The sequence below is a fragment of the Babylonia areolata genome, chromosome 18, assembly GCF_041734735.1.
Source record: "Babylonia areolata isolate BAREFJ2019XMU chromosome 18, ASM4173473v1, whole genome shotgun sequence".
In the NCBI taxonomy this organism is placed as follows: domain Eukaryota; kingdom Metazoa; phylum Mollusca; class Gastropoda; order Neogastropoda; family Buccinidae; genus Babylonia; species Babylonia areolata.
The window spans coordinates 33,849,210-33,859,209 of record NC_134893.1 but is presented as its reverse complement, the minus strand read 5'-3'; the positions used below and the strand labels follow the sequence as shown (position 1 = coordinate 33,859,209).

General features: G+C 43.2%; 1 long non-coding RNA gene across 1 annotated transcript in view; it reads right to left on the bottom strand.

The window, feature by feature from the left end:
- LOC143292697 (uncharacterized) overlaps positions 1–10,000 on the bottom strand; it is a 25,873-nt gene that overhangs the window by 10,517 nt on the left and 5,356 nt on the right. Inside the window, exon 2 of the long non-coding RNA XR_013056678.1 lies at positions 8,017–8,112. This is a non-coding gene — a long non-coding RNA (uncharacterized LOC143292697). The remainder of the gene's footprint in view (positions 1–8,016; positions 8,113–10,000) is intronic.

Below are 10,000 nucleotides of genomic sequence, written 5' to 3'. Positions count from 1 at the left end.
TGGACTTTGATTTCTTCGTCTCTGCTCTTAGAAAAAAAAATCTCATGCCTGAAACTACCAGTCTCGGAAGATTCTCCCCCCCCCTTCTCTCTCTCTCTCTCTCTCTCTCTCTCTCTCTCTCTATATATATATATATATATATGTGTGTGTGTGTGTGTGTGTGTGTGTGTGTATTTGTGTGTGTGTGTATATATATATATATATATATATATATATATATATATATATCCACAAAACTGTATAAAGCTGTCTGTTTCTTTGAGTCTGACGAAGATGGCCACTCGCGAATGTTTTGATTTTCCTTATGTCTATTTTAGAAAATAAACCCGGCTACTTTGAACTGATCTCTTTTACTCTTTAGTAAACAAGCGTCTGTCTTATAGTGTCATGCCTGGGACACGTTGGGATTTCCTACACGCTCACGATTGTTAAATTGTTTGTTAAATTGTTTGTCAATTTGAATCCATCAGTGGTAGTCACTTCTCGTGAAGACCTAACTTGCCTTCGTATCACCTACTGTTTGGAAGACCATCGCAAGCCTTGACGTTCCTTTTATATCGTGTACCCCTTGACTGTTAAAGCCTAGCGAAGACCCTTCCATTGTCTTTGATTTTTCCATCACCTTCTCTTCAGTAGACAACGAGTGATCTGTCTTGTACAGGAAGGATCTCAGGCCTTGACGTTGGTCTCTATCTTCCAGGTCAGAATATGTGCAGACCGACTTGTGCTTGAACACCCATCGTGTGCATTCGCACACAGATCAAATAATTTTATGCACGTTAAAGATCTTGTAATCCACCATAGTGTCCGCAGCGTTCGGTGAGTTATGGAAACGAGAACGTACCCAGAATAACCCCCCCCTCTCCCCGCCCCGAAAATTGAGTATGGCTGTCTAAACAGCGGGGTAAATAAGCAAAACGGTCATACACATAAAATGTTACCTGTCTGTATGAGTGCGTGACTGAAACCTGATTGAATGACACAGGAAACGAATGATGAGCGCCCAATGGCAGCTGTCAGTCGGCTCTACCCTGAAAGACAGCCTGTTGTGCGAACGACTCCGTGTTTGTAAAGCGCTTAGAGATTAGTCTCCGACTGAGGACTGATAAGCGCTATATAAGAGTCCATATCATCATCATCATAACCATCATTTATCTGTCTCTCATTTTCCCCGTCTCCTCCTCCCCATGCCCCTCGATTTGCCACCCTCTGTTTAAGTCGCAGTACCTACACACATACAGAAAGGAATGCTCGGTAATTCCGCTCTTTTCACCTGTTGAGTACCGTCGGTATCTTCGGTAACCCGCTGTTTTCCCGATACGTTTGGCCTCGTGTTGGAAACTGTCTTTGGACGTAATTGTTTGTGACGATCCTAACGGTACCTGAAAAAGCTGCTGTGTAAGCTATGGGGGTGACTGAACTTACAGAGACTATAATCGTATAGTTCTTCTATGCGTTGTTTCTCTGAAACATTCCAGACTCTTGCTGGTATCTGGACTGCCACTAAAAATAGAATAACCTGCAGTATTCATGGATCGACTCTATATTCTATGTATAATAGAATAATTTGGAGTTTACATCAACTAATGTGGGGAGCTGTATTTTCAGTTGATAATCATGTTCATTGAGTCATGTTTGAACGTGCATTGTCTAGCACAACATAGTAGCTTGAGACCAGTGGTTTATTTGGATTTGTGTTGGAAGCTGGGTCACCCGATACTACAATACAGCTTGTGGTGCATATGCAGTTCATTTTGCTCTGTGCAGTGGGCTGGTCTGTTAGCCAAACTGATCTGGAACAGTGGTGCATATTAAAATATATATGGACTCGTAATAGAAGATGTATTGCTTGGTATTGTAGAGTAGCAAGAGGTATATGATATGTGGACTAATGTTTAGCTTGTAGTATATAATTCATGGACTAATGTTGAAAACTGTATTGAACGGTTCAGCAAAATATGGACTCATGTTGGTGGCTATGTTGTCTTATACAACAGAGTAACTTGTGGTGCACGCACACTCGTGTGTTTGAATCTGCTATTTGATGCAGCAGAGCTTGTGATGCACGCAGGTTCATTTTGAAAGCTATATGTTCTTAAAACTTATTGTCTACCACATCAGAGAAGCGTGTGCTATATATGCACTCAAGCTGGATGGTGTATTGCCTGTAATACAAAGAGTGTGGCATCTTTGTTTACGAACAGTTTAGTCACAATACAACTTGTATATCTTGAGGCCCGTTGGACGGTAGAATGGATCGTGGTGTTGCTATTTAATTAATTAATTTTATTTATTTATTTTTATTATTTATTTATTTAGTTAGTTAGTTAGTTATATATTTATTTATTTATTTATCTATTTATTTTTTTTGTACGCTTATAGTTGACTTCATCAAGTTTTTGCGCCTTATACATATTATTATTATTAGTAGTAGTTCTTTTTTTATGTATTTATCTTCTTTTTTTTCTCTCAAGGCCTGACTAAGCGCGTTGGGTTACGCTGGTGGTCAGGCATCTGCTTGGCAGATGTGGTGTAGCGTATATGGATTTGTCCGAACGCAGTGACGCCTCCTTGAGCTACTGAAACTGAAACTAAAACTGTTGCTGTCGCTGCCTACAGGATATTTCTGTTTGGCCTTCAAAAACCGACCGTTTATAAGATGACTAATACTTGATAGCTACCAGACTGCCCTTTGGGAAGGACTGTAATACTGCTCTTCTCTTCTGTATGGCACGGTAACAGCCACCACACTATTTTGTATTTTGTATTTCGTTTTATCACAACAGATTTCTCTGTGTGAAATTCGGGCTGCTCTCCCCAGGGAGAGCGCGCCGCTATACTACAGCGCCACCCTTTTTTTTTCTTTTTTTTTTTTTCGTATTTTTCCTGCGAGCAGTTTTATTTGTTTTTCCTATTGACGTGGATTTTTCTACAGAATTTTGCCAGGAACAACCCTTTTGTCGCCGTGGGTTCTTTTACGTGCGCTAAGTACGTGCTGCACACGGGACCTCGGTTTATCGTCTCATCCGAATGACTAGCGTCCAGACCACCACTCAAGGTCTAGTGGAGGGGGAGAAAATATCGGCGGCTGAGCCGTGATTCGAACCAGCGCGCTCAGATTCTCTCGCTTCCAAGGCGGACGCGTTACCTCTAGGCCATCACTCCGGTGCTCCCTGTCACTGCAAGAAGTAGCTGGGACATATTTCACCTGTGTCACTGTAGACACCACACCAGGCTTATCTTTCCACAGACCGTACAGTAGTAGCCTTCCGCTCGTTCAGCGCCAGGCGATTCACCACTCTTACTGGTTTTATCTCCGCTGTCTAAAGAGGTCGTCAGAGCAATGCCCAAACACCTTGTGACATCCCATGTTTAACATCGACACCCGATATGGTCGACGGGAACAGTTAAGCATCTCAGGAGAGTAAGAGAAAGGAAGCTTACTAACATTCTGACACTGCCAAAGTGACAGCTCATTGAGATTGGCATGAAGATTGTGTTACCTTTTGTATGCCAGGTATTTAGACACGTTGTATGCAACACCGATGTGAAGAAACTTTCACCAAACACGTGGACACACAGATGCTTATTGTTACCAGAAACCCATTTAAAAAAAACCAACAAGCAACCCTGAAAAAGCCTTGAAATGCAAAGCAAAAAGGAAGGCAAGTTCAAGAAAAAGAAAAATACGTTAGCGAGTAAATAAATAAATAATAATTATAATATAGAAAAAGGTAGTAGTAATAATAATAGTAATACTAATAAAATGATAATAATAAAAAATAAATAAATAAATAAATAAGACAACAATGGTGATAATTAAGCGAATGAATGTAAAATATGACGACACACATTCACACATACACCCACACATGCATAACAGAAATGCACCAAACATGCAGTTTCACAGATATGAAAGTACAGTCAAATACATATAAACGTACATGAGCTCCAACACACACACACACACACACACACACACACATTACCTTGCACCTCCTCCAACCCCCTCCTCCACACACTCATTTCTAGCCTACGTATCGCAGCTTCCACGGCACACACACACACACACACACACACACACACGCACGCAAACACACACTCACAGAGATGAACACTTACTTGTACAAGCACACACATATACGCCCATATCTCCCACCCCCAACCCCCACACATATATACAAAGATATATATATATATATAGTGGGAAGATGACTGATAAGTGATATATATCCAGAAAAAAGAAATCCCATCATGTTTAGATTTCCGAGATGCTGCTGATGTAGGTGTCCACATGCATGTGAAATGCAATGCTTATAAAAATTGTAACCATCAAGGCTGTGGTAATTTTACTCATGGCATGGCAAGTTGGGCAGTTAAAGATCGGCCGTAAAATAGGCGGTTTGATATGGCAGGATTTGAACCATTTCTCAGGACAGAGTTGAGTTTAACAACCTATGTCAGGTTGTCTGGTGCTGGGGTCCGGGCGTTGTTCGTACTTCATCATTGAACTGAGTCAAGTTCTGAGATACAGCTGGAGGAACCGAAAATGATTCTCTCTTTCTCTCTCTCTCTTTCCATGTCTCCCTTTCTCTCTCTTTCGCTGTCTCTCTCTCTTTCCCTCTCTCTCTCTTTTTCTGTCTCTCTCTCTTTCCCTCTCTCCTTATCTTTCCCTGTCTCTCTCTCTCTCTCTCTCTTTCCCCCCTCTCTCTTTCCCTCTCCTCTCTCTCTTTCTCTCTCTCTCTAACTGCATGTTTATGATCTATGTATATTACTATATAGAATAGAACCTATCCAGGGCGGGGGACTGGATTTTGTTTTAAGCACATCATTGCTTTCCTATTATCCTCGAAAATAAAGAATTCACCTTGCCTTGCTTTGTCTCTGTGTATGTGTGTGTTACCGTCCATTTGCGCGCTCAGTTGTAATCCTGCATGCAAATGCGTGCGCGTAGTATGTAAATGTAACATACGCGTTGTGCCAGCTCTCGCGTCAAGACTGAGGTCGTGGGTGGCCTTTCAAACGTTTTGTTTTTTTCCCTTCTCCCAGTTACATTTTATTGCTCTCTACAGTTACCATTTTATTACTCCTTACCCTACCCCTCTATCCCACTCTTCCCGACTATCTGGGTGGCTGGTGCCGATATTTTTCCGGCTGACGCTACCCACCAGTCAATAGAACCATTCCATCGTCTGACAACACCTCCACAAACATCGGCCTCCGTCTGTCGCCTGCTCCCACCTGGCGCCTCTCTTAAGTTAGTGATAGGTAGGTATGGTGCATTGAAAGCGTCAAAAGAGCTTTATCCACTTTTTCTCTTTTTTTTTCCATGGCGTTTTAATTTGAGTCTAACAAATCTATCTGTCTCTATCTTTGTGTTGTCTGACAGTCTGTTTGTCTCTATTTTTTGTGTCTGTCTGTCTCTGTCTGTCTGCCTGTCTCATTCTCTCTCTCTCTCTCTCTCTCTCTCTCTCTCTCTCTCTCTCTCTGTCTCCCTCCCTCCCTTCCTCTTGTATATTGCAGTTCAAACAAACAATCATGTTTGTTCTTTCAAAACAGCACTTTCCAGAAACGGAAAAGGAATTTCTGCGATCGTTAACTCGAACTTCTGTGTCAGTTTGAATGACGTAATATTATATCGAATGATTAATTGGCTTATTTGTTCTTTAATCTTATACATTTATTTGTTCATCTATTTATTGTGATTAAAAAAAAACTTTCTGGTATAAAAGATGATTGTATATTTCCTCGTCACTACATCCGTGTACTGAGAAGCTCGAATCCTGCGGGGTAAAAAACGTATCTTTTTTTTTAGTTCGTTAGAGAGAGAGAGAGAGAGAGAGAGAGAGAGAGAGAGAGAGAGAGAGAGAGAGTGTGTGTGTGTGTGTGTGTGTGTGTGTGTGAGAGAGAGAGAGAGAGAGAGAGAGAGAGAGAGAGAGAGAGAGAGAGAGACATTGTTGTTTCTCAGAGTTCTTTCAAGAAACCGCAACCAGCAAAACTTTTCCACTTGACACTAGAGGGACGCCATACTTTCATCAGCTGCTCTCCTCTGACCAACTTATTGAGTGAAACAGTATCAGGCTGGAAGAGGTAGAAAAAACACACCTCTGGCACCATTTGTCAGCGCAAACAGATTGACACCTATGTCCCCCGTTTTCATTTGAGCCCCAACTGCTCTCTCTCTCTCTCTCTGTCTCTCTCTCTCTCTGCCTGTCTGTCCGTCTGTCTGTCTGTCTCTCTTTCTCTCACCCCCCCCCTCTCTCTCTCTTTCTCGCTTCCCCCCTCTCTCTCCGTTCTTTCTAAAGCTCCATTTGTGAGAGCACTTTGTTTTTAAAACACATTATGCCCCAGTTTTGCTCGAGATGCTCGCTCTCTGTCTCTCTCTGCCTCTTATTCACTCCCCCCTCCCTCTCTTTCTCTCTCTCTCGCTTCACTACCCCTCTCCACCCCCCTCCTCTCTTGCTCTTTCTTCAGTCCCACTTGTCAGAGCATTTTGTGTAAAACATTATGCTCCAGTTTGCTTCGAGCTGCTCCCTCTCTGCCCGTGTCTGTCTCTCTTTCTCTCACTCCCCCCTCTCTCTCTCCCTCCGATCTCTCTCTCTCTCTCCTTCTCGCCTCCCCTCCCCCCTCTCTCTCTCCGCTCTTTCTATAGCTCACAGTCAGAGTACTTTGTTTAACACATTATGCCCCAGTTTTGTTTGTTTGAGCTGCTCGATGTCTGTCTCTCTGTCTGTCCGTCTCTCTGTCTCTGTCCCTATCCCCCCCCCCCTCTCTCTCTCCACTCTCTCTCTAGCTCCATTTGTCAGAGCACTTTGTTTTAGCACATTATGCCCCAGTTTTGTTCGAGCTGCTCTCTCTCTCTGTCTCTCTCTCTCTCTGTCTCTCTCTTTCTCTGTCTCTCTGTCTGTCTGCCTGTCTGTCTGTCTGTTTCCGCTCTCTCTCTAGCTCCATTTGTCAGAGCGGCACTTTGTTTAACACATCATGTCCCAGTTTTGTTCGAGCTCGCTCTCTGTCTCTCTGTGTGTTTGTTTCTCTTGCCCCTGTCTCTTTGTCTGTCTTTCTGCCTGTCTGTCTCCGTCTGTCTGTCTGTCTGTCGGGCGCAATAACCGAATGGTTAAAGCATTGGACTTCCAATCTGAGGGTCTCGGGTTCGAATCTCTGTGACGCCCGGCGCCTGGTGTGTAAAGGGTGGAGATTTTTCCGATCTCCCAGGTCAACATATGTACATATCTGCTAGTTCCTGAACCTCCTTCGTGTGTATACGCACGCAGAAGATCAAATACGCACGTTAAAGATCCTGTAATCCATGTCAGCGTTCAGTGGGTTATGGAAACAAGAACATACCCAGCATTCACACCCCCGAAAACGGAGTATCGCTGCCTACATGGTGGGGTAAATAAACAAAACGGTCATACAAGTAAAATGTTACATGTCTGTCTGAGTGTGTATGTGTGCGTGCCTGAAATCTGATTGAATGACACAGGAAACGATTGATGAGCACTCAGTGGCAGCCGTCTGTCGGCTCTACGCAGGTAGGCAGCCAGTTGTGCAAATGAACCCGTATTTGTAAAGCGCTTAGAGCTTGGTCTCCGACCGAGGATAGGCGATATATACGTATCCATATCAATCATTCAATCTGTCTCTGTCTCTCTCTCGCTTTCCTTCTCTGTGTCTCTCTTTAGGTCTTCTATTTGAGCAGCCAGTCTTACACGTTATGCCAGATTTTGTTCGAGACTCTCTCTGTCCCTGTCTGTCTCTCTGTCTCTGTCCCTCTCTCTCTTTGTGTTTAACCATGCAGTCTGAATGTGTGCGTGCGTACGCGTGCCTGTGTCTATGTGTTTCCACAACTAATCACACCGATCATGACAAAGTTATAAAAAAAAAAAAAATCAACAGTGTACGCATGTTTTCACTTATTCATCGAAGCATGTATAATTGTCTTTGTTCTGGTATTTGAGATCCTAGTCATGAGCTTAAGGAAATCTTCTTGAACGTATTACGCGTAAACAAACTCACCAGACACTGTCACGTTCGGAAGTGGGCGCTCTGGTCTTCATGACGTCACTGTGTTCCCCGAGGGACGTCATTTCCATCGGACTTGGCCACCACATGCTGCAACACATTAGTGTTTGTTTGGTTAGGAAAGCACTTCTTTTCAAAGACAATACATTATACAGGAAAAAGAGAGAGAGAGAGAGAGAGAGAGAGAGAGAGAGAGAGAGAGAGAGAGAGAGAGAGAGAGAGAAGTAAATATTCGACAAAAATATGTCTTCTTTAAGCAAAACAAAAAAACGAACAAACCCCTTGCAGGGGAGGGGCGTCCACTATGGACACAGAATTACCCTGCCGTGCTCCCCCTGCGTGTCGTAAGAGACGACTAAAAGGATTTCCTTTCATGCCCTTTCTTCTTTGTTTCTGTCTCCCTCTCCACTGTCTGTCCACTCCTTTCAGATAAATCTTCAATTTCCTTTTACATTGTAACAATATTTTAAAATTTTTGTTAACTTGAATTGAGTGAGATGAGTGACAAGTTCTTTTAACATTGTTTTAATAAACTTTTTAACATAAAAAAACACGAACAAAACATGAAAAAAAACCTCCCCCGCCAGTCACCCTGCAAACTATTATGAGAGACAGACATACAGACAGACAGACAGACACAGACACAGAGACGAGGTGCGCAGATGCAAAGAAAACACAGCAGGGGTGCACCATCCGACAAGGTTTGGTAAACGAGTTCAGTCTTAGTTTGTTTCTTTAGTAACAACAAGTTGTAATGACAGCGAAAGAGTGCGCGCGAAAGGGACTATCAAGTCAAGGGTTAAGACAGAGACAAAGAAACAAAATGCAGAAACACGGGAAGCATGGGAGTGCACCTCCTGACATTCTGAAAAAAAAAAAAAAAAATCCCCGAGAGTTTATTTCCCTGGGCAAGACACACAGTAACTGGAGAACACTTCGCAATTATGACTTGTGCTCAAGCGAAAGTCGTTATCGAGGAGCGAAGACCGACTGAGAAATAAGCACGGCAGAGAGCACACAGTAAATTGTAGGCCCTTCCATTCGACGAACGGTGCATTGCAATAATACACTGTAAGCTTTGGGAAATGCATATTGTGACATTTCGCTTTGGCAATGTTTGTATCTGTAACACAAAAGACAGATTTGGAAAGCAAACGCAACGTTAAAAGCGAGCAAAAGTATCATGCAACATAAGGCGTATGTCAAAATATAATGTGTTTGGAAGTGTATATTATGACTCCTATGGAAGGAAGACTGTGTCAAAAACAGGAACATTTACCGGCACTGTCAAAAGATACGTGGCTGTACTGGCAGGCTGCCCTCCGACATACGGCATGTCGTAATAATGTACTGGAAATATACGTAAGTTTACTTTTGAAAACTTTAACTGAAAAGAGGGTTGCATCCAGAACAGGTAAAAAAAAACACAGTATGAAGCTCCGCGACAGAAAATTTTAGGGTGTACCTTCTTCTTCTTCGCTCGTGGGATGCAATTCCCACGTTCACTCGTATATACACGGGTGGGCTTTTACGAGTATGACCGTTTTTTACCCCGCCATGTAGGCAGCCATACTCTGTTTTCGGAGGTATATGGATGCACCAATCAGCAGACTGCTTGATCAGGATTATGGTTTCTGAGTCTGCCAAACGCAAGAAAAGGAAAGTTACCCGGTCCCTGATACTGGTATATATGAGAGAAAGAAAGAGAGAGAGAGGGGTGGTGGTACCGAAACAGACAATTATTTTCTACATAGGTAAAGTATCCAGAAATCTGGTCTGTCCATTGTTGGTTTGCTTGTGCAATTTTGCTCGCCCCACCCCCCACCCCCACCTCCCACTCCCCGCCCGCCCCCCGCTCCCCTCCCCTCTCCCCAGTTTTGTTGTTGATGCCGCAGCACCTACACACCATCCAGTAGATACTTCCTTGGCCGTCGTCTCTGTAGAAATCTGCGTCAGAAATGGAGTGGTGGCCTTATAT